This window comes from Gorilla gorilla, chromosome 2 (genome assembly GCF_029281585.2).
Source record: "Gorilla gorilla gorilla isolate KB3781 chromosome 2, NHGRI_mGorGor1-v2.1_pri, whole genome shotgun sequence".
NCBI classification, from domain to species: domain Eukaryota; kingdom Metazoa; phylum Chordata; class Mammalia; order Primates; family Hominidae; genus Gorilla; species Gorilla gorilla.
Window position 1 is genome coordinate 41,915,330 of NC_086017.1, and position 27,262 is coordinate 41,942,591.

Genomic DNA, 27,262 nt, shown 5'->3' on the forward strand with positions numbered 1-27,262 from the left:
GTTTTGTTTTTCTTTGAGACAGGGTCTTATTCTGTCACCCAGGCTGGAGTGCAGTGGCACGATCTCGGCTCACTGCAACCTCTGCTAATCTCTGCCTCCCAGATAGCTGAGACTGTAGGTGTGTGCCACCAGCCCAGCTAATTTTTGTATTCTTTGTAGAGACAGGGTTTTGCCATGTTGCCCAGGCTGGTCTTGAATCCCTGAGCTCAAGCTGTCCACTCTCCTCAGCCTCCCAAAATGCTAGGATTACAGGCTGAGCCACCATGCCTGGCCTTGAAAACAAGTTTATTAGAGAAGTAAAGAAACAAAATAATGGCTACTCCGTAGACAGAGTAGCACCGAGGGATGCTGTGTGGCTATTTTTATGGTTATTTCTTGATTATATGCTAAACAAGCAGTGGATTATTCACGATTTTTCCCGGAAAGGGGCAGGGATTTCCTGGAACTGAGGGGTTCTCCCCTCTTTAGACCATATAGTGGAAGTTCCTGACGTTGCCATGGCATTTATAAACTGTCATGACGCTGGTAGGGGTGTCTTTTAACATGCTATTACATTATAATTAGCGTATAATGAGAAGTGAGGACAGCCAGTGGTCACTTTTGTCGCCATCTTGGTTTTGGTGGGTTTTGGCTTGCATCTTTACTACAACCTGTTTTTGGTTTTTTGGTTTTTTTTTTTTTTTGAGACGGAGTCTTGCTCTGTCGCCCAGGCTGGAGTGCAGTGGTGCGATCTCGGCTCACTGCAAGCTCCGCCTCCCGGGTTCACACCATTCTCCTGCCTCAGCCTCCCGAGTAGCTGGGACTACAGGCACCCGCCACTACGCCTGGCTAATTTTTTGTATTGTTTTTAGTAGAGATGGGGTTTCACCATGTTAGCCAGGATGGTCTCGATCTCCTGACCTCGTGATCCACCCGCCTCGGCCTCCCAAAGTGCTGGGATTACAGGCATAAGCCACCACGCCCAGCCTACAACCAGTTTTATCAACAAAGTCTTGTGACCTGTATCTTGTGATACCAGTCCTGCCGACCTCCAATATCATCCTGTGACTAAGAATGCAGCCCAGCAAACCTGAAGCTTATTTTACCCAGCCCCTATTAAAGATGGAGTTGCTATGCTTCAAATGCCTCTGACAACCCCACATCTCTTCCTCTAACCACCGCACTGGGCAGTTCCTATTAATTTTGCTTTCTTTCCTTTCCCTTCCCAATACTGATATCTCTCCCTCTCATCCCTCTGCTCAAAATATTCAAGACCCCGTTCCTAAAATCCATTCTCATTATATACTGTCATCTCTCCTAGACATTACTACTATTTTTTTTTTTTTTTTTTTTGAGACAGAGTTTCACTCATTGCCCAGGCTGGAGTGCAATGGCACGATCTCCGCTCACTACAACATCTGCCTTCCTTGTTCAAGTGATTCGCCTGCCTCAGCCTCCCAAATAGCTGTGATTACAGGCATACGCCACCATGCCCGGCTAATTTTGTATTTTCAGTAGAGGCAGGGTTTCACCATGTTGGTCAGGCTGGTCTCAAACTCCTGACCTCAGGTGATCCACCCGCCTTGGCCTCCTAAAGTGGTGGGATTACAGGCGTTAGCCACCATGCCCAGCCTCTTCTAGACACTCTTACTATAGACTAGCTGTTTTTTTTCTCTATACCCCTTTAAATCCCCCCATCCAACTACCAGCTGGTCATGTCAGAGGTGTTTGAACCAGAGCAACTCCATTTTGGATAGGGGCTGGGTAAAATAAGGCTGAGACCTACAATCCCAGGAGCTTGGACATTCTTAGTCACAGGATGAGATAGGAGATCAGCACAAGATACAGGTCATAAAGACTTTGCTGATAAAACAGGATGCAGTAAAGAAGCTGGCATCCCAAAACCCACCAAAAACAAGATGGCAATGAAAGTGACCTCTGGTCATTCTCACTGCTCATTATACACTAATTAGAAAACATTAGCATGCTAAAAGACACTCCTACCAGTGCTATGACAGTTTACAAATGCCATTGCAACATCCGGAAGTTACCCTATATGGTCTAAAGAGGGAAGGACCCCTCAGTTCCAGGAAATCCCTGCCCATTTCCCAGAAAACTTACGAATAATCCACCCCTCACTTAACATATAGTCAAGAAATAACTACAAGTATACTCAGTTGAGCAGCCCATGCCACTGCTCTGCCTATGGAGCAGCCATTACTTTATTCCTTTACTTTCCTAATAAACTTGCTTTTACTGTATAGACTCATCCCAAATTCTTTCTTGTGCGAGGTCCAAGAACGCCCTCTTGGGGTCTGGATCAGGAGCCCTTTTTAGTAACATCTTCCTGGCGACCATGAAGGGACTATACTGGGGAGACTCCTGACCCCAAGGACATAGATTGCAGCACCAATCGGCCAACTTTGGGTAAGTGGTAGGGTACATTTTACCCAGGTAAAGGATAGGATTGGGTTAGAGGCCCAACTTAGGAGAGTCTCTCTAAAGACAGAGAGGGTTAAAGGCTCCTCTTAATAAAAGGCAAGGATGCTTGATTAAACTTGGGTTTGAGGCAAGGCCCAAATTAGGAAGGTTAGAATCCTTCCTAAGATTTAGGGGGTTAGAGGCCCCTCTCAGTAAAGTCCCCCTTGCTTAAAAATGGATTTGGCACTATGAGATCTTAACCACTATTCTCTTTGGATTAATCTGCCTTGTACTCTCTGCTGATGGCTATGAGTGACAGGATTAGGCATGTACAAGATTATGGGACATGGAGAACTTTTCTTTTCCCCAAATGGGAAAACTTGAGAGCTGATGGGACTACTGGAAAAGATCCCTTGGTGATCAGCAAGCAGCTGCCTGAAGTTTTGATTCAGTGTTAGTGCAATGGGTAGGTCTTTCTCTGGCCTCCCCGAGCTCCTTGCCTTCCCCACCTCGCTGCAGTCAACACTTTTCTCCCTTCCCTTTCCTCTCTTTCTGTGAAAACTGGTTATAGGAATGGTAAAAATCACTGTCTCCTCTGCAAAGTTTTGATTAATGGGAAAAAGGATTTGTGAGGCTAGTCTTAAGCTGTAATGAATCTGGCGTAACAACAGCAAAAACTGGATGAAGTTTCCCTCTTGTCCCAAGGTCCTTAGGAGCTTGACCTTGTAACCATGGGCATACTTTCTCTTGATCTTCACCATCTGGAGGACAGGAATTTTGGAGTTTATGTCATAGCTCTAAAACATATCTCGAGCAGTTAAAAGCCATTGCAAGCTCAAAATTGACTGCTCTAGGCTCCTTCTGAGAAGAGCAATAGAGACTGCCCAGTGCTGTAGCTTAGTAGCTAAGGCTTTCTTTTCACAACGGTGGCATGAATTCAGGGTTCAATTTCTGGCTTAGGGAATGAGTCCTTTCTGGTTTGATATCTGTGTGATCTTTGCCATTTGTTGATTCTCTTCTCCTCCATGAACAACTTCTAACTTCCCTTCTTGAATCTTCCTTTCTCTGAGCTACCTTTGGTGTTTCTAAATCTTGAAAAAACTTCTAACCACATCTTTGAAAATACCTCATACACTCATGGTTAAGTCATAACCTTAGTTAAGGCTTATTAGTTTCACCTGGGAGATTACTTTTGGTAAAGTTCAAAGGCCAGAAATATTGGCTGTTTGGCCTGGCTAAAGTCAGGTAATAAGAGATATAAAAGGATTTTTTTTTTTTTTTTTTTTTTTTTGAGATGAAGTTTCGCTCTTGTTGCCCAGGCTGGAGTACAGTGGTGCAATCTCAGCTCACCGCAACCTCCACCTCCCTAATTCAAGTGATTCTCCTGCCACAGCCTCCCAAGTAGCTAGAATTACAGGCGCCTGCTACCATGCCCCGCTAATTTTGTATTTTTAGTAGAGATGGGGTTTCTCCATGTTGGTCAGCTGGGCTCGAACTCCCAACCTCAGGTGATCCGCCCACCTTGGCCTCCCAAAGTGCTGGGATTACAAGTGTGAGCCACCATGCCCAGCCACAAAAGGATTTTTTTTAAGAGCTCACTGGCTAAAAGTCAGCTTAATTAAAAGTGGATATCCAAGCTATACATATATTTAGAAGGCCTTTATGTTTTTTATCTTCTTGGCTCTTGTTTTTCTGGAAAAGAGGCTTTATTTTCTTCTTAGTTGACTGAATGGTTTGTCTCTATTTTGCCTTCTTGCTACTCTTGATGCACACAAGAGAGGACCTAAGATAATTTCTAACAGCCTGAGACTGCTGGGGAAAACAGAGGAGGCACCACAGACTCCATTTTGGGAAAAATCTGTTTTCCTCATGAAACCCCAGGAATTCAAAGTGGATAGATCCCTCTCAAAATCTAAGGATCTGTTCTGTTTTGCATTGTGTTATCTGACTTTTTTTTACTTTTGGAGCATTATCAGAAATTCTCATTATGAGAAAGCTTTGGTGTGGAATAACTAGGTAGGAAAAACACTTTTGGGGATAGCTAATGGCAGTTATCAGGGGATACTCAGCTCTTTGATGTTTGGATTAGAGAAGCATGCTCTTGGCCACCTGGAAGTTATGGTAAAATATCCTCACCCCCCACTGAGAGATAAGACTCCTATGGGAAATGGGCTAGTTCCCTCTCTTTGGGGATCCAGGATCTGGTATAAAAATGAGACCCTTAATTTTTGTGGATCTATTTTCCCTTCCAGCCATGCCTGCTTACTAGGTCCTGGAAACTGCATGTTTTCCTAGACCTGTTTCTTGAAGGGTTCCACCCTGAAGCCAGTAATCCAATTAAGAAACTAAAAAAACTGGCAAATGAAAAATCCTACAACTACTAGATCTTCTTTTCTGTCTGTGTATTTATATGTGGTGTGTGTGTGATGTCTATGTATGAAAGAGATCTAATTAACTGGCTTAAAAATAATAAACACTTAATTCAAATGTTTTGTCAGAAAAATAAAAACTGTAATGCTTTTTAATTCACATGACTTTAGTAAGCTTTGGGAAATAAAGACAGTTTTCAAGATTATTGGTAGCCCAGGTACAGTGGCTCATGCTTGTAATCTCAGCATTAGGAAGGCTGAGGTAGGTGATCACCTGAGCTCAGGAGTTCAAGACCAGCCTGGGAAACATGGCAAAACCCCACCTTTACCAAAAATACAAAAAATTAGCTGGGTGTGGTGGCATGCACCTGTGGTCCCAGCTACTTGGGAGGCTGAGGTGGGAGGATCACTTGAGCCTGGGAGGTAGAGGTTGGAATGAGCAGAGATCGCACCACTCCACTCCAACCTGAGTGACAGAATAAGATCCTGTCACAAAAAAAAAAAGCAAAATAAAGATTAATAAAATTTAGATATTTGGTTTAAATTAGGTCAGAGATTAGATTTGCTAAATGCTTTAATGTCATAAACTGCTTCTTTGACTTTTGAAAATTGGTTGACTTTATTGTGGAAGACAGTGTGGTGATTCATCAAGGATCTAGAACCAGAAATACCAGTCGACCCAGCAATCCCATTACTGGGTATATACCCAAAAGATTATAAATCATTCTACTATAAAGACATATGCACACATATGCTTATTGCAGCACTATTTACAATAGCAAAGACTTGGAACCAACCCAAATGCCCATCAATGATAGACTAGATAAAAAAATGTGGCACATATATACCATGGAATACCATGCAGCCATAAAAAAGGATGAGTTCATGCACTTTGCAGGGACATGGATGAAGCTGGAAACCATCATTCTCAGCAAACTAACACAGGAACAGAAAACCAAACACTGCATGTTCTCACAAGTGGGAGTTGAACAATGAGATCACATGGATGCAGGGAGGGGAACATCATACATTGGGGCCTGTCAGGAGTGGGGGGCAAGGGGAGAGAGAGCATTAGGACAAATACCTAATGCATGCGGGGCTTAAAACCTAGATGACGGGTTGATAGGTGCAGCAAACCACCATGGCACATGTATACCTACGTAACAAACCTGCACGTTCTGCACATATATCCCAGAACTTACAGTACAATTAAAAAAAAAATTGATTGACTTATCTGCTTTGAAGCCAGTAGATTCTAGGTAAGGCCTGGGGACATGTGGAGTTACCTATGCCCGCTGGCTATGCTGGAAAGAGTCAGACCTTATCTGCACTTCTGTCTGGTGTCCTAGGCTCCACACCTAGTACATAATTCTAATTGCTTGCTTACCAGGTTTTTCACCAAAAGTAAAAGTTTTGGTGTTAACAGTATAAAGTGTAAAGAAACAGTTTTACATGCAAGCCACGTGAGGAAAGTGAAATGTCCTTTTGGTAAAAGGTTATAAGAAGGCATGGGAATGTGGATTTTTCAACTAAAGGGTTAAAGGATTATTTTAAGTTATATTAGGATAAAGCTGAAGGTTTGAGCAAGTTGTGGAAGGTTTGTGAAAAATTAACCTTATAAAAGAAATTCTGTGTGTGAACATATTGGCTAAAGTTAAGGGGGTATTACTCAGTTTTTCTGTAAATTGGACACTGGAATAAAAGCACAATGTGGTTTTCTTAGAGCACTAATCTGCCCTTTTACAAAAATTGTAAAGGGTTATCAAAGGTTTATGAGGCTCTTACCTTATGGTCAGACATTAAAATTGGATAGATTTGTCTATGAATTTTCATTAAGACCTGGGTTTGATATCAGCAGTACACTAATGCAAGGGTGAAATTTGGCTTTCTCTCTTGAACAAGATTTTCATGTAATATTAAAAAAAATAATGAGGATGGTGCTGTGGCTCACACCTGTAATCCCAGCACTTTCTGAGGCTGAGGCAGGTGGATCATGGGAGGTCAGGAGTTTGAGACCAGCCTGGCCAACATGGTGAAACCCTATCTCTACTAAAAATACAAAAATTAGCTGGGTGTAGTGGCATGTGCCTGTAATCTCAAGGCTGAGGCAAGAGAATCACTTGAACATGGGAGGCAGACAGAGGTTGCAGTGAGCCAAGATTGCACCACTGCACTCCAGCCTGGGCAACAGGGCAAGACTCCATCTCAAAAAAAAAAAAAACGAAAGAAAGAAAGAAATTTTTGGGTTTTGTTTGACTTTTGAATAAGCTACAGGAAAAAGAAGGGAAAGACAAGAGACAGATTGTTTGGAAAGCTAAATCTTCCCTCTATCAATGAGCAAAAGTTTCTGCCTTTAACAAAATTTTTGAGTTATCATTTTGACCAAGTGAATGACTTATGGTAACCTGGGATTCTATTTTAAAATATCAAGTGCTTAAATCTTTGATATTTAATAAACTTTCCAAAATCATTTTCTAAATTATGTCTTTTTCTGATCTAATTAATCTTTTAGATATTAGGTCCTCTAAAGTCCAAAAGAGACATATTTGGCTTATTTGGTATAAAAATCACACAGGAAGCATTGTCAAATATGAAATGGTATTTGACTTTCTTTGGGTTGTATTTGTATATGTTATTGGTATGTGTTCCAAAATTATTTGAAACTCCTATAATTCTTATATGACTTAGTGTATGTTATTAATAGTTATATTATTACATAAAATTGTTGTATGCCACAGAAGTAACCAACATTTCTTGGTCAATTGTGGCTTTTTTTTTTTTTTTTTTTTTTTTTGAGATGGAGTCTCACTCTGTCACCCAGGCTGGAGTGCAATGGCATAATCCTGGCTCACTGCAACCTCTGCCTCCCAGGTTCAAACGATTCTCCTGCCTCAGCCTCCCAAGTAGCTGGGATTATGGGGGCGGGCCACTACGCCCAGCTAAGTTTTGTATTTTTAGTAGAGATGGGGTTTCACCACGTTGGTCAGGCTGGTCTCAAACTCCTGACCTCATGATCCACCTGCCTCAGCCTCCCAAAGTGCTGGGATTACAGGCATGAGCCACTGTGCCCAGCAATTGTGGCTTTAATAGTGGCTGTCCTAACTAAGACTTTTGGTCATTCACAGACAATTGTTCTCTTGTTTTGATCCTCTACATAAGGTGGTTTATAGGACTTTGATGGGTATAGGACATTGACAGGTGCTCTTGAATGCAGGTTTCTGATAACTTTGGAGACTGCAACATTAGAATATAGGAAAAAACTTTCAGGACTCTCATGGAGAGCTGAAATGTTCATGAATATCAAGAACAGGAGTTAACTGCATGGACTGAGCTAATAGAAGACTGAAATAATCCTTTTATGACTTTTTGCTTAAAACATTGCTGATCCTTTGTTTTGTTTTTCAGAGCCAAGAAAACTTTTGAACTATTTATAGCTTTTTTTTTTTTTTTTTTTTTTTTTGAGACGGAGTCCAGCTCTGCCGCTCAGGCTGGAGCACAATGGCATGATTTCAGCTCACGGCATCCTCTGCCTCCTGGGTTCAAGTGATTCTCCTGCATCAGCCTCCTGAGTATCTGGGATTACAGGTGCATGCCACCACACTGGGCTAATTTTTGTATTTTTAGTAGAGACGGGGTTTCACCATGTTGGCCAGGCTGGTCTCCTAACCTCGTGACCCACCCACATCAGCCCCCCAAAGTGTTGGGGTTACAGGCATGAGCCATATTTATAGCTTTTAACATTTTAGTAAAGTATACTCCTATAAACAAAACTTGGATTATATTTCTCTCCACTTGATTTCTCTAAAATTTGGAAACCAGTTGTGAGTATTATTATCAATACAGTTATTTGCATAAGTGCAATAAGAATCTGTTTTCTCTTGTAACAAGACACAATTGGAGACATTGATTATTTTACCTAGGCTTTGACTGGAATCGCCTGCTTTCCTTTAAGGAATCAAACCTGACTTATAGAACCAATAAAAGCCCTTTCGGAAAACTGGCCACATATCTCATCTACACAGTTCCTGTACAGGGTCCCTAATCTGTGTTAAGTAAAGAATGCCACTTCTGACAGGCCCAGGAGCCCCAAGTTATCTTGGGAGCTAAAGAGGAAAGGAATTTGACCAATTCATACAGGTATTTGATGGTTGTATGTGTAAACCCATGGCTGGCCTTGGCTTTAAAAAAGGTCTTATCTGAGATTCCTTATGAAACAAAGTTCCATCAAAACCAATTAAAAAGAGCCTATGTGACAAATAATTATTCTTGCTACACTTTTTACAAATAATTAAGCCAGGTATAATAAGATCAAAGCTTATTTTGTAAACAAATCAGTCCTATCATGATTTGCTTTTAATAAAAATAAGAACTGGAGAGAGAAAAATTATGTCTCAAGAACCATGATATACCTGTTTATTAGATTCTGGTCTTATCAGTTGTTTTTGAGTTTTTTTCTGCAATTTAGACTCACCCTGCTTCTTTCTGTGAACCAACTAGTGATTTCTGACTGCAGCTCAGAAGAAACAAGAGGGATAGGTAATGTAAAAATCTGAATCAATGTTATAATTCTGGGTACATGTTGGAATCAGCCAGAGACTTCATATCAGCTGGGTTCCAACAATTGCCCAGTTGATGGAAAGCCTTCTTATTTAGTTTACTTGGGATAGTTTGCTTATTTTGCTTTACTCTTGTGGAGTATATTGCTGTTGTACTCTTTGTGTAGGAATGCAGGATAAGCTTACTGTATGTTTTCTTAAATTGAACATTTTAATCTTCCAGATGTCACCTTTGGTCAGACTCAAGAGATACGAATGGCCCTTGCCATACCTACACTTTCTGACTGAGCTCCTGTCTACCCTGAATACAAGAGACCCTGATACTTAGGCAGAAATATCATTGCCCCTATTCAGCCAGAAGAAATTACAGAAGATGGACCTTCGTCCCTCTGCAACCCTTGTAAAAGGGAGGAGGGACATATGTCAGAGCCGTTTGAACCAGAGCAACTCCATCTTGAAAAGGGGCTGGGTAAAATAAGTCTGAGACCTACTGGGCTGCATTCCCAGAAGGTAAGGCATTCTTAGTCATGGAATGAGATAAGAGGTCATAAAGATACACAAGACACAGGTCATAAAGACCATGCTGATAAAACAGGATGCAGTAAAGAAGCTGGCTAAAACCCATCCAAACCAAGATAGTAATGAAAGTGACCTCTGGTCATCCTCAGTGCTCATTATATGCTAATTATAATGCATTAGCATGCTAAAAGACACTCTCACCAGTGCCATGGCAACATCAGGAAGTTACTCTTTATGGTCTAAAGTGGAAAGGAACCCTCAGTTCCAAGAAATCTTTGCTCATTTCCTGCAAAATTCATGAATAATCCACCTCTTGTTTAGCATATAATCAAGAAATAACTATAAGTATACTCAGTAGAGCAGCCCATGCGGTTGCTGTGTCTATGGAGTAGCCATTCTTTTATTCATTTACCTTCCTAATAAACTTGATTTCACTTTATAGACTTGCCCCCAATTTTTTTTTGCGTGAGGTTTAAGAACCCTCTCCTGGGATCTAGATCAGAACCCCTTTCCATAACAGTCATGCCATTGACCCTAGGATTAGTAAAATCTACTTGTATTAGTCCATTTTCGTACTGCTATAGAGAATTGCCTGAGACTGGGTAATTTATAAAGGAAAGAGGTTTAATTGACTCACGGTTCAGTGTGGTTGGAGAGGCATCAGAAAACTTATAATCATGGCAGAAGGCAAAGGGAAAGCAAGGCACCTTCTTAACAGGGCAGCAGGAAGAAGTGCCAAGCGAAGTGGGAAGAGCCCTTTATGAAACCATCAGATCTCATGAGAACTCAGTCACTATCATGAGAATAGCATGGGGGAAACTGCCCCCGTGATCCAATTACCTCCACCTGGTCTCTCCTTTGACTCGTGGGGGTTATGAGGATTATAATTCAAATGAGATGTGGGTGAGGACACAAGCCTAACCATATCACTACTCTGGATTGTTTGCTGCCTCAGATTATCTAGACCTACAATGGGAGTAAAGAGTAACATAGAGGCCCTCAGGTGGGGGACCAACCCAGGAGGTGGAAGTACCCAGCTGAGACACATAAACTTTTAGCTCTGGCACTTGAGGAAGGGCAACCTAGGCAAAGGAATTGGCCTGTGGCAAGAATGACATTGATTTTTAACTGCATGGACTTGTATGGGTATGACAATAAGAATAATTCAAAGAATTAATAATTCATAGTACTATCAGGAAATGAAGACCATTGACATTGAAAACTTATCTAATAGTTTTCATAAGATCTGTGCATATCACTGCATTTAATTTTACCTCATAAAAGAGAATTATAAAGAAACCTTGAACTTTAGTTAATGATATGAATGCAGACATGTTTAGGGATGAGATGCCCTAATGTCTGCAACTTCAAAATGCATTTGAAAAATAGATGGATAGATATGTGATAAACCAACTTTAGCAAAATGTTATCAATTATAGAATCTAGTTGGTAGGTATATGGGTTTCTCTGTACTATTCTTTGAACTATTCTGTTTTGTTTTGTTTTTTTGAGACAGAGTTTTGCTCTGTCACCCAGGCTGGAGTGAGACACGACCTCGGCTCACTGCAACCTCTGCCTCTTGGGTTCAAGCAATTCTCCTGCCTCAGTTTCCTGTGTAATTGGGATTACAGGTGCCCACCACCACACCTGACTAATTTTGTATTTTCAGTAGAGATGGGGTTTCACCATGTTGTCCAGGCTCGTCTCGAACTCCTGACCTCAAGTGATCCGCCCACCTCGGCCTCCCAAAGTGCTGACATTACAGGCATGAGCCACCCCACCCAGCCTGAACTATTCAAAATGTTTTTAAATGATGCATGCTTATGAATTGTTGTAGTTGTTTTTTAAAGACAGAGTCATGCTCTGTCGCCCAGGCTGGAATACAGTGGTGCCATCATAGCTTACTGCAGCCTTGACCTGGGCTCAAGTCATCTTCCTGCCTCAGCCTCCCAATGGCTGCCTCTGTCTATGGAGTGGCCATAGGGACTACATGTATGCACCACAATGCCAAACTAATTATTTATTTTTTTGGTAGAGATAGCGTCTCGCTATGTTGCCCATGCTGGTCTTGAAATCCTGGGCTCAAGGGATCCTCCTGCCTCAGCCTCCAGAGTAGCTGGGACTACAAGCATGTGCCACCATGCCTGGTTTATGTTGATTTTAAAAACAGGCTAGGCTGGCCGGGTGTGGTGGCTCATACCTGTAATACCAGCACTTTGGGAGGCTGAGGCAGGTGGATCACGAGGTCAGGAGTTTAAGACCAGCCTGGCCAACATGATGAAACCCTGTCTCTACAAAAATACAAAAATTAGTAGGGCATGGTGGCATGTGCCTGTAATCCCAGCTACTCAGCAGGCTGAGGCAGAAGAATCGCTTGAACCTGGGAAGTGGAGGTTGCAGTGAGCCAAGATCATGCCACTCCACTCCAGCCTGGCAACAGAGCGAGACTCTGTCTCAAAACAACAACAGGCCAGGCACGGTGGCTCATGCCTGTAATCCCACCACTTTGGGAGGCCGAGGCGGGTGGATCACTAGGTCAGGAGTTCAAGACAAGCCTGGCCAAGGTGGTAAAACCCCACCTCTACTAAAAATACAAAAAAAAATTAGCCGGGCATGGTGGTGGGCACCTATAATCCCAGCTACTTTGGAGGCTGAGGCAGGAGAATCGCTTGAACCCAGGAGGTGGAGGTTGCAGTGAGCCGAGATCGCGCCACTGCACTCCAGCCTGGGTGACAGAGCAAGACTCCATCTCAAAAAAACAAAACAAAACAAAACAAAAAACAACAACAACAGGCTAGGCCAGGCATGGTGGGTCAGATCTGTAATCCTAGCACTCTGGGAGGCCAAGGTAGGAGGATTTCTTGAGCCCAGGAGTTCGAGACCAGCCTGGGCAACACAGTGAGATCCCATCTCTATAAAAAAAAATTAGCCAGGCGTGGTGGCACATGCCTGTAGTCCCAGCTACTTCGGAGGCTGAGATGGGAGGATTGATTGAGCCCAGGAGGTGGAGGTTAAAGTGAGCCAAGACAGCACCACTGCACTCCAGCCTGGGAGACAGAGCCAGACCCTGTCTCAAAAGAAAAAAAAACAGGCTAAATTAATATAGGGTTCAAGAAGCCAGGAGAATGGAGGTAATGACTAAAAAGTGCATGAGGGAGCACTGGTAACGTTCTGTGATCTGGGTGGTGGTTACACAGGTATGAAATTATCTTCGTGAAAAGTCAATGAGCTATATATATATATATACTTACGGTATATATACATTTCTGTATGCACCTTTTCTGACAAAAAAACTACAAAAATAGAATGCAAGATCTGTATATGTATGGATAGAGAATGATACTGAAGTATGTATGTCTTCAAATAATTTTAAAACAAACTGAATGATGAATGAATGCTGGCTAAATTCCTCTGCAGGCAAGATCCAGCCTCCTTGGCACCAGTTTGCATCTTGTTGCCCTCAACTACTACACAAGTAGGTTAATTCAGTGTGCCTCCAATAAGCTCATCCATCTTTCTGTGTCTCGCTGTCCATCAAATGCCCAGGCCGAAAGCCATCATTCTCAACTTCTTGTCCTTTCTTAACCCTGCTCAAATGCTCATATACCAAAAATGGTTGATTTTACTATTTATCCAAACTTCACCCACTGCTTTCCACTTCTAACCTAGCCACAGGCACCTTTATTCTCCCAGAGCAATAATATCCCCACTCTTCATCTCCAATTGTCTCCAAGCATTCTCTTCCATTGCAGCCAGAATTAAGTTCAAACAGGCAAATTTGACTGTGTTGCTCCCCAGCTTTTAAAAAAACCCACTTCCGTGGCCGGGCACAGTGGCTCATGCCTGTAATCCCAGCACTTTGGGAGGCTGAGGTGGGCGGATCACCTGAGGTCGGGAGTTCGCAACCACCCTGACCAACATGGAGAAACCCCATCTCTACTAAACCCCATCTCTACTCAAAATACAAAATTAGCCAGCCGTGGTGGCAATCTAAGCTGTAATCTCAGCTACTCAGGAGGCTGAGGCGGGAGAACCGCTTGAACCTGGGAGGCGGAGGTTTCGGTGAGCCGAGATCACACCATTGCACTCCAGCCTGGGCAACAAGAGCAAAAGTCCGCCTCAGAAAAAAAAAAAAAACCTTCAGAGGAGCCCCTGCTCCTGCTCTGTCCCTCGACACAATCACCCCTCTTCAATTCCTCAAACAAGCCCCATTCTTTCCCCTCCCAGACCTCACACATCACTCTCTTCCTCTTATCTCACCAACTCATGTGCTTCCTCAGGCACTTCTTCAAGAAGTCCTCTATTGAAGCTAAACTGAGTTAGGCCCTTCTGCTCTGTCCCCTGAGCACCCCACAGCTCCCCTCTCACCTTATTGTAAGTCTTTGTTTAATATCTGTCTTTCAGATAAACTATAAGCACTATGGGTACAAGGAAGGCATCTTCCCTTGCACTGCTATATGTCTAGTACCCAGCCCAGGCCACCCGGTAGGAGCTCAATATATATTTATTACATAAGTGAGAGATGAGATGAATGACTGCTTCTTTAATTAAAGTTATTTATCGATTATGATAAAATACTTCATGGGCACTATTTAAGGTGAAGCCCTTGAGGAAAACCTTAAGGTCCTCTACATTCTAAAACTCGTTCAATGAATGCATTCTTCATACCAAAGGAGGGTGCAAGTCTTGCACACGGGTTGCTGGGTCTAGCAACTTCTTTTTTATTTTATTTTTTATTTTTTTGAGAAAAAGAAGAGAAGAGGAAGAGAAGCAAAGAGGATCAATCCTTTTTTGTTTTTTAAGACAGGGTCTCAGTCTGTGGCCCAGGCTGGAGTACAGTGGCACAATGATCACAGCTCACTGCAGCCTTGACCTCTCAGGCTGAAGCCATCCTCCCACCTCAGCCTCCTAAGTAGCTGGGACTACAGGCTTGTGCCACCATGCCTGACTTATTTTTTTATTTTTTGTAGAGCCAGAGTCTTACTGTGTTGAGCAGGCTGGCCTCAAACTCTTGAGCTCAAGGGATCCTCCTGCCTCAGTCTCCCAAAATGCTGGGATCACAGACGTGAGCCACTATGTCGAGCTATATTGTTATTTTTCACTTTTTAATTTTTTTCAAATATTTTCCAACCATGGTTGGTTGAATATGCAGATGCAGTATCAACAGACATGGAGACCCAACTACAGTTCCTTTTTTATAAGGTTCTCTTTAATCTATGGTATGGTTTATTGGTTTTTTGTTGCTGTTGTTTTTTGTTTTGTTTCTGAGACAGAGTCTCGCTCTATCGCCCAGGCTGGAATGCAGTGGCACAATCTCGGCTCACTGCAACCTCCACCTCCCAGGTTCAAGAGATTCTGCCTCAGCCTCCCAAGTAGCTGGGAATACAGGCATGCACCATCACGCCCAGCTAATTTTTGTATTTTTAGTAGAGATGGGCTTTCACCATGTTGGCCAGGCTGGTGTTGAATTCCTGACCTCAGGTGACCCACCTGCCTTGGCCTCCCAAAGTGCTGGGATTATAGGCATGAGCCACCACTCCTGGTATGTTTATATGGCTATGTTTGTATGGCCCAGTATGCTTGTATGGCTATGGTATGTTTTTATCTGATGGTAATTTCACTATAGGATTTCAGTTGTATTTTCAATCACAATCTCTGATGTTTGTTTAATATAAGCTATCTTTACGATTTAGAAAGTCCTTTCATGCTGGTCCAGGCCAAACTCTGAGCACAGATAAGGAAACTTGCCTAAGGATACAGAGCTCAAAAGGGGATAGCAAGGGCTGGGAGCATGGGCTTCTTGAATCAGACCTGGATTTGTGCTAATGTAGCCAAAAGCCTGGCATTGCCAGGCTCCCAGCAAAGGACTTGTGGATGTATTATGGATTTCCAGACAAACAGGACAGTAGCATTTGTCAATGTTCAAATCCTTAATCTCCTATTTTTATCCCCCAACAGGTTTTGCAAATCTTTGAAATTTAAAAATAAAAGCCATTCCTGCTATTTTTAAAGCTGTTTCAGAGGCATGCAAGATAATCAATCCTTTAAAATAGAAAGTCTTCCTTTTTCCACTACTTCTTACTTTTAATATACTGCCCGAGTACAAATCCTGATATTGTCATGTATCTTGGATAACGTCAATCCACAGCAGTTTAGGTACTGAAAATATTTATGTATTCCCTGGTCTTGATGAGCATAAGAGCAATCTTTCCAAGACCTTGCAGTGGGATGTAATAAAACTTGAATTGCAGTCCTGAATCATTTCTGGGTTCAACTTTGTCTCTTGGTAGCTGAATCGACTTGGACATGTTTCAAGAGTAGAATAACAGAATGTTACATTCCCCCTGGAGGAGGAATAATACTTATCCAGCTCTCAGAGGAGAGTGGTTGCTGACTATTTTCAGCCTCAGGAAGAATGAACCACTTCCCATTTAATCCTGCGGTGGGACAGGTGGGGGATGGGGAAGCAAGGGGTTTAGAGCCACATGTTGAAGACTAGGAAGGCTTCTAGGTAGAAGTTCAGAGTTCAGCTTCTTGGCTCCACAGCTCAGGAACTTTGAGTTTTCACATATCAAAGAGTGTTGATGCCCAGGGTGAACAGACCAACACTAGGGGTGGAGGGCCAGAACCTTCCTAGTCAAATTTTTAAGGAAGATTCAGTGCAAATTTGGCCCCGTGCTATCAGGGAGATGTAGGCAAGTGACATGTAGCTGTTTGAGTCTGATATGGTTTGGTTCTGTGTCCCCACCCAAATCTCATCTTGAATTGTAATCCTTATATGTGAAGGGAGGGACCTGGTGGGAGGTGATTGGATCATGGGGGCAGTTTCCCCCATGCTGTTTTCATGATAGGGAGTGAGTTTTCACAAGATCTGATGGTTTAAAAGTGTTTGGCAGTTCCCCACTTGCTCGCTGTCTCTCCCCTGCTGCCACGTAAGACGTGCCTTGCTTCCCGTTCATCCTCTGCCATGATCGTAAGTTTCCTAAGGCCTCCCTAGCTATGTGGAACCGTGAGTCAATTAAACCTCTTTTCTTTGTAAATTACCCAGTCTCAGGTAGTTCTTTATAGCAGTGTGAAAATGGACTAATACAGTCTCATGTTTTTTGTTTTGTTTTGTTTTCTGGGACAGGGGTCTCACTCTGTTGCCCAGGCTGGAGTGCAGTGGCATGCTCACAGCTCACTGCAGTGTCGACCTCCTAGGCTCAAGCAATCCTCCCACCTCAGCCTCCCTAGTAGCTGGACCACAGGCATGAGCCACCACACACAGCTAATTTTTGTATTTTTTTCAGAGACAGGGTTTCGCCAATGTTGCCCAGACTGGTCTCAAACTCCTGGGCTCAAGCCATCCATCCACCTTGGCTTCCCAAAGTGCTAGGATTACAGGCATGAGCCACCACACCTGGCCAGTATTTCTTTTTTTATACCAGATATGTGCTATTTGAAAACTATTTCATTATCTTTATCATCATCATTCATCTATGTCACATCAGATTTCTGTCTCTGCAAACATGCTGATATACAAACTAATATGAAGCCCTGGTATTTCACCATCTTTTCAGGAGTGTTAGATGTCAACCTGAAATAATCAAAAGGGTCAGAATGTAGCTTAAAGAGAATGTATTCAAGCACAAATGTTGAGGACTGCAGCTAGGGACATGCTTCCAAATTGCCTTGGTGAATGCTTGGAAAAACAAAAGAGAATCTCAAGTTTTTAAAGAAAAAAAAAGATGAATCAGGAGAGGAGACGATTATAAAAGTTGTTCATCAGGCATTCTCATTGGTTTACAGAAATAACATTGACTCGTGATTGGCTTGTGTTGAATTACAGGTTGCATGGCATTTTATGGCTATTTGATGTCAGTTAGTCTAGAGCCCAAATAGCAAGTGGCTTCAAGAAGTAATGATTTAGCTCAAGGGGAAGTGCTACATAACTGCTGTTACATTTTAAATGCCTTTCTGGGCCTCATAATTTAAAGGGCTCACATTTCCTAGATACACATGTGTTTTTTTGTTTTTTTCCCCCTTTCTCTTAGGCATGCCTAAAATCTCCTTTTTCTTCTTCTTAGGTAAAACACGACTATTTGCAGATTTCTGAAAATCAGTGTTCGAAACATTTCTTTTTTCCTTTTTCTGTTAAATCAGTGAAAGAAAATTATAATCAATTTCTTTCTTGGCTAATCTCTTCCTGAGTAATTTTTCTTTCTTTTTAAATAGCTCCTTATCTGCAGCTTTTCTAAAAGTGTTCAATTCTGACTGTTTCATTTCACTGGATATGATGGCTTTTTACATGGAACATTCCACTCTCTGAAAAGTTCTTCATGTACTTTTTCAAGTGGTATAAAATGACACTTGAAGAGTCTTTTACCAAAAAGGTGGTTCATTGTTTTGGCAAATATCTTAGCAATATCATTAGACTCAAACTCCACAAAAGCATAGTTTTGGCATTTTCAGGCTTTCCACTTCTGGAGAGCTTGAATCTTGTAATCATGTCATACTTGGAGAAATATGCTCAGATCTGGGTTTCATAAAGCGCTGGAGGTATGTGACCTACACAGATAACTCTAGAAGACAGTTTTTCTTGCTCCTGTCATTGGGCTGACAAAGACTCTATCCTTTGAGCAGAACTTTGGCCAGGCTCCTCTGAGGCCTCTGCTTGACTAGGCCTGCCCTTGGGCTTCTCTCTCTGTCCTTGTAGAATCCAGTTTGAGCAAGAATCCTGTGTAGTCAGTTTAATAAAAATCCCCAGGTCAGGCACAGCGGCTCACTCCTATAATCCCCCCACTTTGAGAGCCTGAGGCAGGCGGATCACTTGAGGCCCAGAGTTCAAGACCAGCCTTGCCAACACGGTGAAACTCCATCTCTACAAAAAATACAAAAATCAGCCAGGCATGTTGGCGTGTGTCTGTGGTCCCAGCTACTTGGGAGGCTGAAGCCAAAGGATCGCTTGAGCCCAGGAGGCCTAGGTTGCAAGGTTGCAGTGAGCAGAGACTGCACCACTAGACTCCAGTCTGGGTGACGGAGCAAGAGAAGAGAGAAAGAGAGACAGAAAGAGAGAGAAAGAAGGAAGAAAGAAAGAAGGAAAGAAGAAAGAAAGAAAGAAAGAAAGAAAGAAAGAAAGAAAGAAAGAAAGAAAGAAAGAAAGAAAGAGAGAGAAAGAAAGAAAGAGAAGGTTGCAAGGTTGCAGTGAGCAGAGATCGCGCCACTAGACTCCAGCCTGGGTGACAGAGCAAGACCCTGAAGAAAGAGAGAGAGAAAGGGAAGAAAGGAAGGAAGGAAGGAAGGACACCCCCCACCCTTGCAATCTGACCACCCTCACTGTATTATCACCCTAGCCTGCCTTCAGCAATAATCCTATCAAGTCAGTTTAGCCAGAAACCTCTTATCCTTGATATTTCCCCTTAGTAATTTTCCATCCACTGCCCCTACCCTGCTCTTTGGTTATAAATCTCCACTTGTCCTTGTTGGAGTCTGAGTTGAGCCAATCTCACATTGTAATGGTCCCTATACCGATCACCATGGTCCCGTTGAATAAAGGCAGCCTTACTATCCTTAACAAGTGTCATGAATAATTGTTTCTTTAGCACAGCAAACCTGTACCACCTCCATCAGAAACTTGCCCTCCTCCTGCAGACTCAGTGACAGGAGCAGCTTGGCCATGCCAGAAAAGTCTGCCATGCCGAGAGTACCCAAGCCAACCAAGATCCATCACCTCCTCAGTGAAAATCATCAACAGACAGTTTGCAACCTAAGATTCTTTAAATCTCTTGCTTCAAATTCCTCACCAATTCTGGACAGTTGTATTGTTATCTTTATCCAATCCTAATAACGTCACCCACAATGAAAGGCCCATCTTAAACAAAACTCCTGAAAAATGAAATTTATGGGAGGTCATTGATTTGGAGTGAGCTCCTGTGATTGGCCCCAACAAACCACACCAAAATGGAGTCACTCATGCTAAAGTTCTGAAACTAAGTTGTTTATCTGATCTTCTAAAAGATCAGAAGAGATGATAGCCAAATTCCCAAATGGGCCAGTTTTAGACAGCATGATAACGAGGCTCCTTCTGCTTTAACTCTTATAAATAAAGTAACTTGAAGTGACCTGATGTTAACCAAACTGTTTTTGGATTATGCTGTTTCCTTTGTCCTGCTTAAGCAACCTTATAAAAACTGACTGTTCTTCTATAACCAATGGAACACCTTTAAAAAAAAATCTTCAGATGAGATGTTGAATTGCCAATTCAACGACTAAAAGATCTAAAACCCATTTAGATCTTTAATTTAAATTTTTTTGTAATTTTGTCTTTTGACAGTCTCAATTCTAAGTCAATTTATATCTTGCCTTCCCAAGTGGGACCCTTGGGAAGGGACCCCTTCTGTGGAACCCAGAGCCACTGCCAAAGCTCTGTGGAGGGTCATGTTCTCTCATCTTGAGGAGCAATAAATTCAGCTTTGTCTTTCCAGTTGGTTGAGTTAGTGATATTCAGGGATCTGCATTGACAAATAGAATTTAAGTACTACAAAAACAACCTGTCAGGCCTCTGAGCCCAAGCTAAGCCATCATATCCCCTGTGACCTGCACATATACATCCAGATGGCCTGAAGCAACTGAAGATCCACAAAAGAAGTAAAAATAGCCTTACTGATGACATTCCACCATTGTGATTTGTTTCTGCCCCACCCTAACTGATCAATGTACTTTGTAATCTCCCCCACCCTTAAGAAGGTTCTTTGTAATCTCCCCAACCCTTAAGAAGTTTCTTGGTAATTCTCCCCACCCTTGAGAATGTACTTTGTGAGATCCACCCACTACCCACGAAACATTGCTCCTAACTCCACCGCCTATCCCGAAACCTATAAGAACTAATGATAATCCCACCACCCTTTGCTGACTCTCTTTTCAGACTCAGCCTACCTGCACCCACATGAAATAAACAGTCTTGTTGCTCACACAAAGCCTGTTTAGTGGTCTCTTCACACAGACATGTGTGACATTTGGTGCCGAAGACCAGGGTCAGAGGGACTGCTTCAAGAGACCAGTCCCCTGTCCTCACCCTCACTCCGTGAAGAGATCCACCTGCGACCTCCAGTCCTCAGACCAACCAGCCCAAGGAACATCTCACCAATTTCAAATCAGGTAAGCGGTCTTTTCACTCTCTTCTCCAGCCTCTCTCACTCCCTTCAATCTCTCTTTCCTTCCAATTCCAGTTGTTTTCCTGTCTAGTAGAGACAAAGGAGGCACATTTTATCTGTGGACCCAAAACTCCAGCGCCAGTCACGGACTCGGGAAGACAGTCTTCCCTTGGTGTTTAATCACTGCGGGGACCCCTGCCTGATTATTCACCCACATTCCATTGGTGTCTGATCACCACAGGGATGCCTGCCTTGGTCATTCACCCACATTCCCTTGGTGGCAAGTCAATTGCAGGGATGCCTGCTTTGGCTGCTCACCCACATTGCAGCCCAGGGCTGTTCCCCACCCCCCTTCTCCGTGTCTCTACCCTTCTCTTTAATCTTGCCTCCTTCACTATGGGCAACCTTCCACCCTCCATTCCTCCTTCTTCTCCCTTAGCCTGTGTTCTCAAGAAACTAAAACCTCTTCAACTCTCGCCTGACCTAAAATCTAAGCATCTTATTTTCTTTTGCAACACTGCTTGGCCCCAATACAAACTTGACAATGGTTCTAAATGGCCAGAAAATGGCACTTTTGATTTCTCCATCCTACGAGACCTAGATCATTTTTGTCGAAAAATGGGCAAATGGTCTGAGGTGCCTTACATCCAGGCATTTTTCACACTTCATTCTCTCCCTAGTCTCTGTTCCCAATGCAACTCATCCCAAAGCCTCCTTCTTTCCCTCCTGCCTGTCCCTTCAGTCCCAACCCCAAGTGTCGCTGAGTCTTGTGAATCTTCCTTTTTTACTAACCCATCTGACCTCTCCCCTCCTCCCCACACTGCTCCTCCTCAAGTCGCTCCCCCTCAGGCTGAATCAGGCTCCATCTCTTGTTCAGCCCCTGCTCCCCTACCCTATAACCCTTCTATTACCTCCCCTCCCCACACCCGGTCTGGTTTACAGTTTCATTCTGCAACTAGCTCTCCCCCACCTGCCCAACAATTTCCTCTTAGAGAGGTGGCTGGAGTTGAAGGCATAGTCAGGGTACATGTGCCTTTTTCTCTATCAGACCTTTCACAAATCAGCCAGTGTTTAGGCTCTTTCTCATCAGACCCCACTAAATATATACAGGAATTCCAATATCTAACTCTGTCCTACAATTTAACTTGGAGTGACTTAAATGTCATCCTGACTTCTACCCTCTCCCCAGATGAACGGGAAAGAGTTTTTTTCTGTAGCCCAATCTCATGCTGATAACCACCAGCTTCATGAGCCAGACCTCCAGGAAGGCATTAGAGCAGTTCCCCGAGAAGATCCCCAATGGAACTATCAGGCAGATTCCCCAGGTAGAGCTAGGTGAGATTACATGGTTTCCTGCCTAGTTGAAGGGCTTTAAAAGGCAGCTTATAAGCTGTTAATTATGACAAACTTAAAGAAACTACCCAAGGTAAAGACGAAAACCCAGCCCAGTTCATGGCCCGCTTAGCAGCAACCCTTAGACACTTTACCGCCCTAGACCCAGAGGGTCCAGAAGGCTGCCTTATTCTTAATATGCATTTTATCAACCAGTCAGCTCCTGACATTAGAAAAAAGCTTCAAAAGTTGGAATCTGGCCCTCAAACCCCACAGCAGGAATTAATCAACCTCACCTTCAAGGTGTACAATAATAGAGAGGCGGTAGCCAGACAGCAATGCATTTCTGAGTTACAGCTACTTGCTTCCAATGTAAGATAACCCACATCCACGGCTCCAGCATATAAGAACTTCAGAACATCAAAGCCACAGCTCCCAGGGGCTCCTTCAAAACATCCTCGTGGACCTTGCTTCAAATGCCAAAAGCCTGGCCACTGGGCCTCAGAATGCCCACAGCCCAGGATTCCTCCTAAGCCGTGCCCTGTCTGTGTGGGTCCCCACTGGAGGTTGGACTCGCTGACTCACATCGCCGCTGCTTCTAAAGCCTCTGGAGCCCAAATCCAATGTTCCTTGGCTGACTCCTTCCCAGATCTCCTCAGCTTAGCAGCTGAAGACTGACTCTGCCCGATCACATTGGAAGCCCCCTGGACCATCATGGACGCCGAGCTTTGGGTAACTCTTACGGTGAAGGGTAAGTCCGTCCCCTATTTAATTGATACGGGGGCTACCTACTCCACATTACCTTCTTTTCAAGGGCCTGTTTTCCTTGCCCCTATAACTGTTGTGGGTATTGACAGCCAAGCTTCAAAACCCCTTAAAACTCCCCCACTCTGGTGCCAGCTTGGACAACATTCTTTTATGCACTCTTTTTCAGTTATCCCCACCTGCCCAGTTCCCTTACTAGGTCAAGGTATTTTAACCAAATTATCTGCTTCCCTGATTATTCCTGGACTACAGTCACATCTCATCTCCACCCTTCTTCCCAACCCAAAGCCTCCTTCGTGTCTTCCTCTCATATCCCCCCACCTTAACCCACAAGTATGGGACACCTCCACTCCCTCCCTGGCAACTGATCACATGCCCATTACTATCCCATTAAAACCTAATCACCCTTACCCCACAACAGGCTTTAAGGGGATTAAATCCTGTTATCACTTGCCTGCTACAGCATGGGCTTCTAAAACCTATAAATTCTCCTTCCAATTCTCCCATTTTACCTGTTCAAAAACTAGACAAGTCTTACAGGTTAGTTCAGGATCTGCACCTTATCAACCCAATTGTTTTGCCTATCCACCCTGTGGTGCCCAACCCGTACACTCTTTTGTCCTCAATACCTTCCTCCACAACTCACTGTTCCATTCTTGATCTTAAAGATGCTTTTTTCACTCTTCCCCTACACCCCTCATCCCAGCCTCTCTTTGCTTTTACCTGGACTGACCCTGACACCCATCAGTCCCAGCAGCTTACCTGGGCTGTACTGCTGCAAGCCTCCAGGGACAGCCCTCATTACTTCAGCCAAGCTTTTTCTCATGACTTACTTTCTTTCCACCCCTCTGCTTCTCACCTTATTCAATATATTGATGACCTTCTACTTTGTAGCCCCTCCTTTGAATCTTCTCAACAAGATACCCTCCTGCTCCTTCAACATTTATTCTCCAAGGGATATCAGGTATCCCCCTCCAAAGCTCAAATTTCTTCTCCATCTGTTACCTACCTAAGTATTGTTCTTCATAAAAACACATGTGCTCTCCCTGCTGATTGGGTCTGACTGATCTCTCAAACCCCAACTCCTTCTATAAAACAACAACTCCTTTCCTTCCTGGGCATGGTTGGATACTTTCGCCTTTGGATACCTGGTTTTGCATCCTAACAAAACCATTACATAAACTCACAAAAGGAAACCTAGCTGACCCCATAAATCCTAAATCCTTTCCCCACTCCTGTTTCCATTCCTTGAAAACAGCTTTACAGACTGCTCCCACACTAGCTCTCCCTGACTCATCCCAACCCTTTTCATTACACACAGCTGAAGTGCAGGGCTGCGCAGTCGGAATTCTTACAGAAGGACCAGGACCGCGCCTTGTAGCCTTTTTGTCCAAGCAACTTGACCTTACTGTTTTAGGCTGGCCACCATGTCTCTGTGCGGCGGCTGCTGCCACCCTAATACTTTTAGAGGCCCTCAAAATCACAAACTATGCTCAACTCACTCTCTACAGTTCTCATAACTTCCAAAATCTATTTTCTTCCTCACACCTGACACATATACTTTCTGCTCCCTGGCTCCTTCAGCTGTACTCACTCTTTGTTGAGTCTTCCACAGTTACCATTGTTCCTGGCCCAGACTTCAATCCAGCCTCCCACATTGTTCCTGATACCACACCTGACCCCCATAACTGTATCTCTCTGATACACCTGGCATTCACTCCATTTCCCCATATTTCCTTCTTTCCTGTTCCTCACCCTGATCACACCTGGTTTATTGATGTCAGTTCCACCAGGCCTAATTGCCACTCACCAGCAAAGGCAGACTATGCTATAGTATCTTCCACATCTATCATTGAGGCTACCACTCTGCCCCCCTCTACTACCTCTCAGCAAGCCAAACTCATTGCCTTAACTCAAGCCCTCACTCTTGCAAAGGAATTACGCATCAATATTTATACTGACTCTAAATATGCCTTCCATATCCTGCACCACCATGCTGTTATATGGGCTGAAAGAGGTTTCCTTACTACACAAAGGTCCTCCATCATCAATGCCTCTTTAATAAAAATGCTTCTCAAGGCTGCTTTACTTCCCAAGGAAGCTGGAGTCATACACTGCAAGGGCCACCAAAAGGCATCAGATCCCATTGCTCAGGGCAACGCTTATGCTGATAAGGTAGCTAAAGAAGCAGTTAGCATTCCAACTTCTGTCCCTCACAGCCAGTTTTTCTCCTTCTCATCAGTCACTCCCACTTACTCTCCCACTGAAACTTCCATCTATCAGTCTCTTCCCACACAAGGCAAATTGTTCTTGGACCAAGGAAAATATCTCCTTCCAGCCTCACAGGCCCATTCTATTCTATTGTCATTTCATAACCTCTTCCATGTAGGTTACAAGCTGCTAGCCTGCCTCTTAGAACCTCTCATTTCCTTTCCATTGTGAAAATCTGTCCTTAAGGAAATCACTTCTCAGTGTTCCATCTGCTATTCTACTATTCCTCAGGGATTGTTCAGGCCCCCTCCCTTCCCTACACATCAAGCTCGGGGATTCACCCCCGCCTAGGAGTGGCAAATTGACGTTACTCACATGCCCTGAGTCAGGAAACTAAAATACCTCTTGGTCTGGGTAGACACTTTCACTGGATGGGTAGAGGCCTTTCCCACGGGGTCTGAGAAGGCCACCGCGGTCATAACTTCCCTTTTGTCAGACATAATTCCTCAGTTTGGCCTTCCCACCTCTATACAGTCTGATAATGCATCGGCCTTTACTAGTCAAATCACCCAAGCAGTTTCTCAGGCTCTTGGTATTCAGTGGAACCTTCATACCCCTCACCGTCCTCAATCTTCAGGAAAGGTAGAACAGACTAATGGTCTTTTAAAGACACACCTCACCAAGCTCAGCCTCCAACTTAAAAAGGACTGGACAGTACTTTGACCTTCTGCCCTTCTCAGAATTCGAGCCTGTCCTCGAGATGCTACAGGGTGCAGTCCATTTGAACTTTTATATGGATGCACTTTCTTACTCGGCCCAAATCTCGTCCCAGACACCAGCCCTCTAGGCGACTATCTTCCAGTCCTCCAGCAGGCTAGACAGGAAATTCACCAGGCTGCTAATCTTCTCTTGCCTACTCCAGATTCCCAGCCATATGAAGACACTCTAGCTGGACGATCAGTTCTTGTTAAGAATCTGACCCCTCAAACTCTACAACCTTGATGGACAGGACCCCACTTAGTCATCTATAGTACTCCAACTGCCATCCACCTGCAGGACCCTCCCCATTGGGTTCACTGTTCCAGAATAAAGCTGTTTCCATCAGACAGCCAGCCTGATATCTTCTCTTCCTCCTGGAAGTCACAAGTACTCTCCCCTACTTCCCTAAACTCACTCAAATTTCTGAAGAACAATAATGACCCTTATGAGCCTAATACATCCCTTCATTTATTAGGTCTATCCATCCTTACCCTACTCTTTGCAACAGGGCTTTATGCAGTCACCCCCACTACTTGGACTCCACCCCAAAAAACTTGTCATTCCTTCTATATTCTGTCTAGCCATACCCCTATTCACTATTCTCAACTGCTCATAAATGACCTGCTCTTGTTTACACTGCAGGTTTACATTGTTTCTCCAAGCCATCACAGCTGATATCTCCTGGTGCTATCCCCAAACCGCCACTCTTGACTCCCTCTTGGAGTGGATAGATGATCTTTTCTGACAGGGCACCCTCCAATACTTCCGCCCTGATGAAGTTCTATTCTTTACTTTTATACTCACTCTTATTCTCATTCCCATTCTTATGCCACTCTCTACCTCTCCCTAGTTACCTCCAGCATACTAGCAATCTCACCCACTTTGTCCTCACTGCTGCCAATCCTTCTCTAGCAAAGAATTGTTGGCTATGCATTTCCCTTTCTTCCTGCTCTTACACAGCCATCCCCGCTCTACAGGCCGACTGGGCTACCTCTCCCACCTCCCTGCACCTCAGAACCTCCTTTAATAGCCCTCACTTTACCCGCCTGAGGAACTTCTTTACTTTCTAGACAGATTTGGTGAGAACTCCCCAGACATTTCACATCAATAAGCTGTCACACTTCTCCGCATCTACTTACAGCACCTTTCTCCTTATGTCAATTCCACGCCCCCATATTTGGACCGCTAACCACGCAAACAACTATCCCTGTTGCCACTC

The 27,262-nt window shown here is 43.6% G+C and overlaps 1 protein-coding gene across 2 annotated transcripts in view; it reads right to left on the reverse strand.

Annotated features, from left to right (window-relative positions):
• Window positions 1-27,262, reverse strand: part of OSBPL10 (oxysterol binding protein like 10) — a 418,377-nt gene that overhangs the window by 387,433 nt on the left and 3,682 nt on the right. The window lies entirely within an intron of this gene.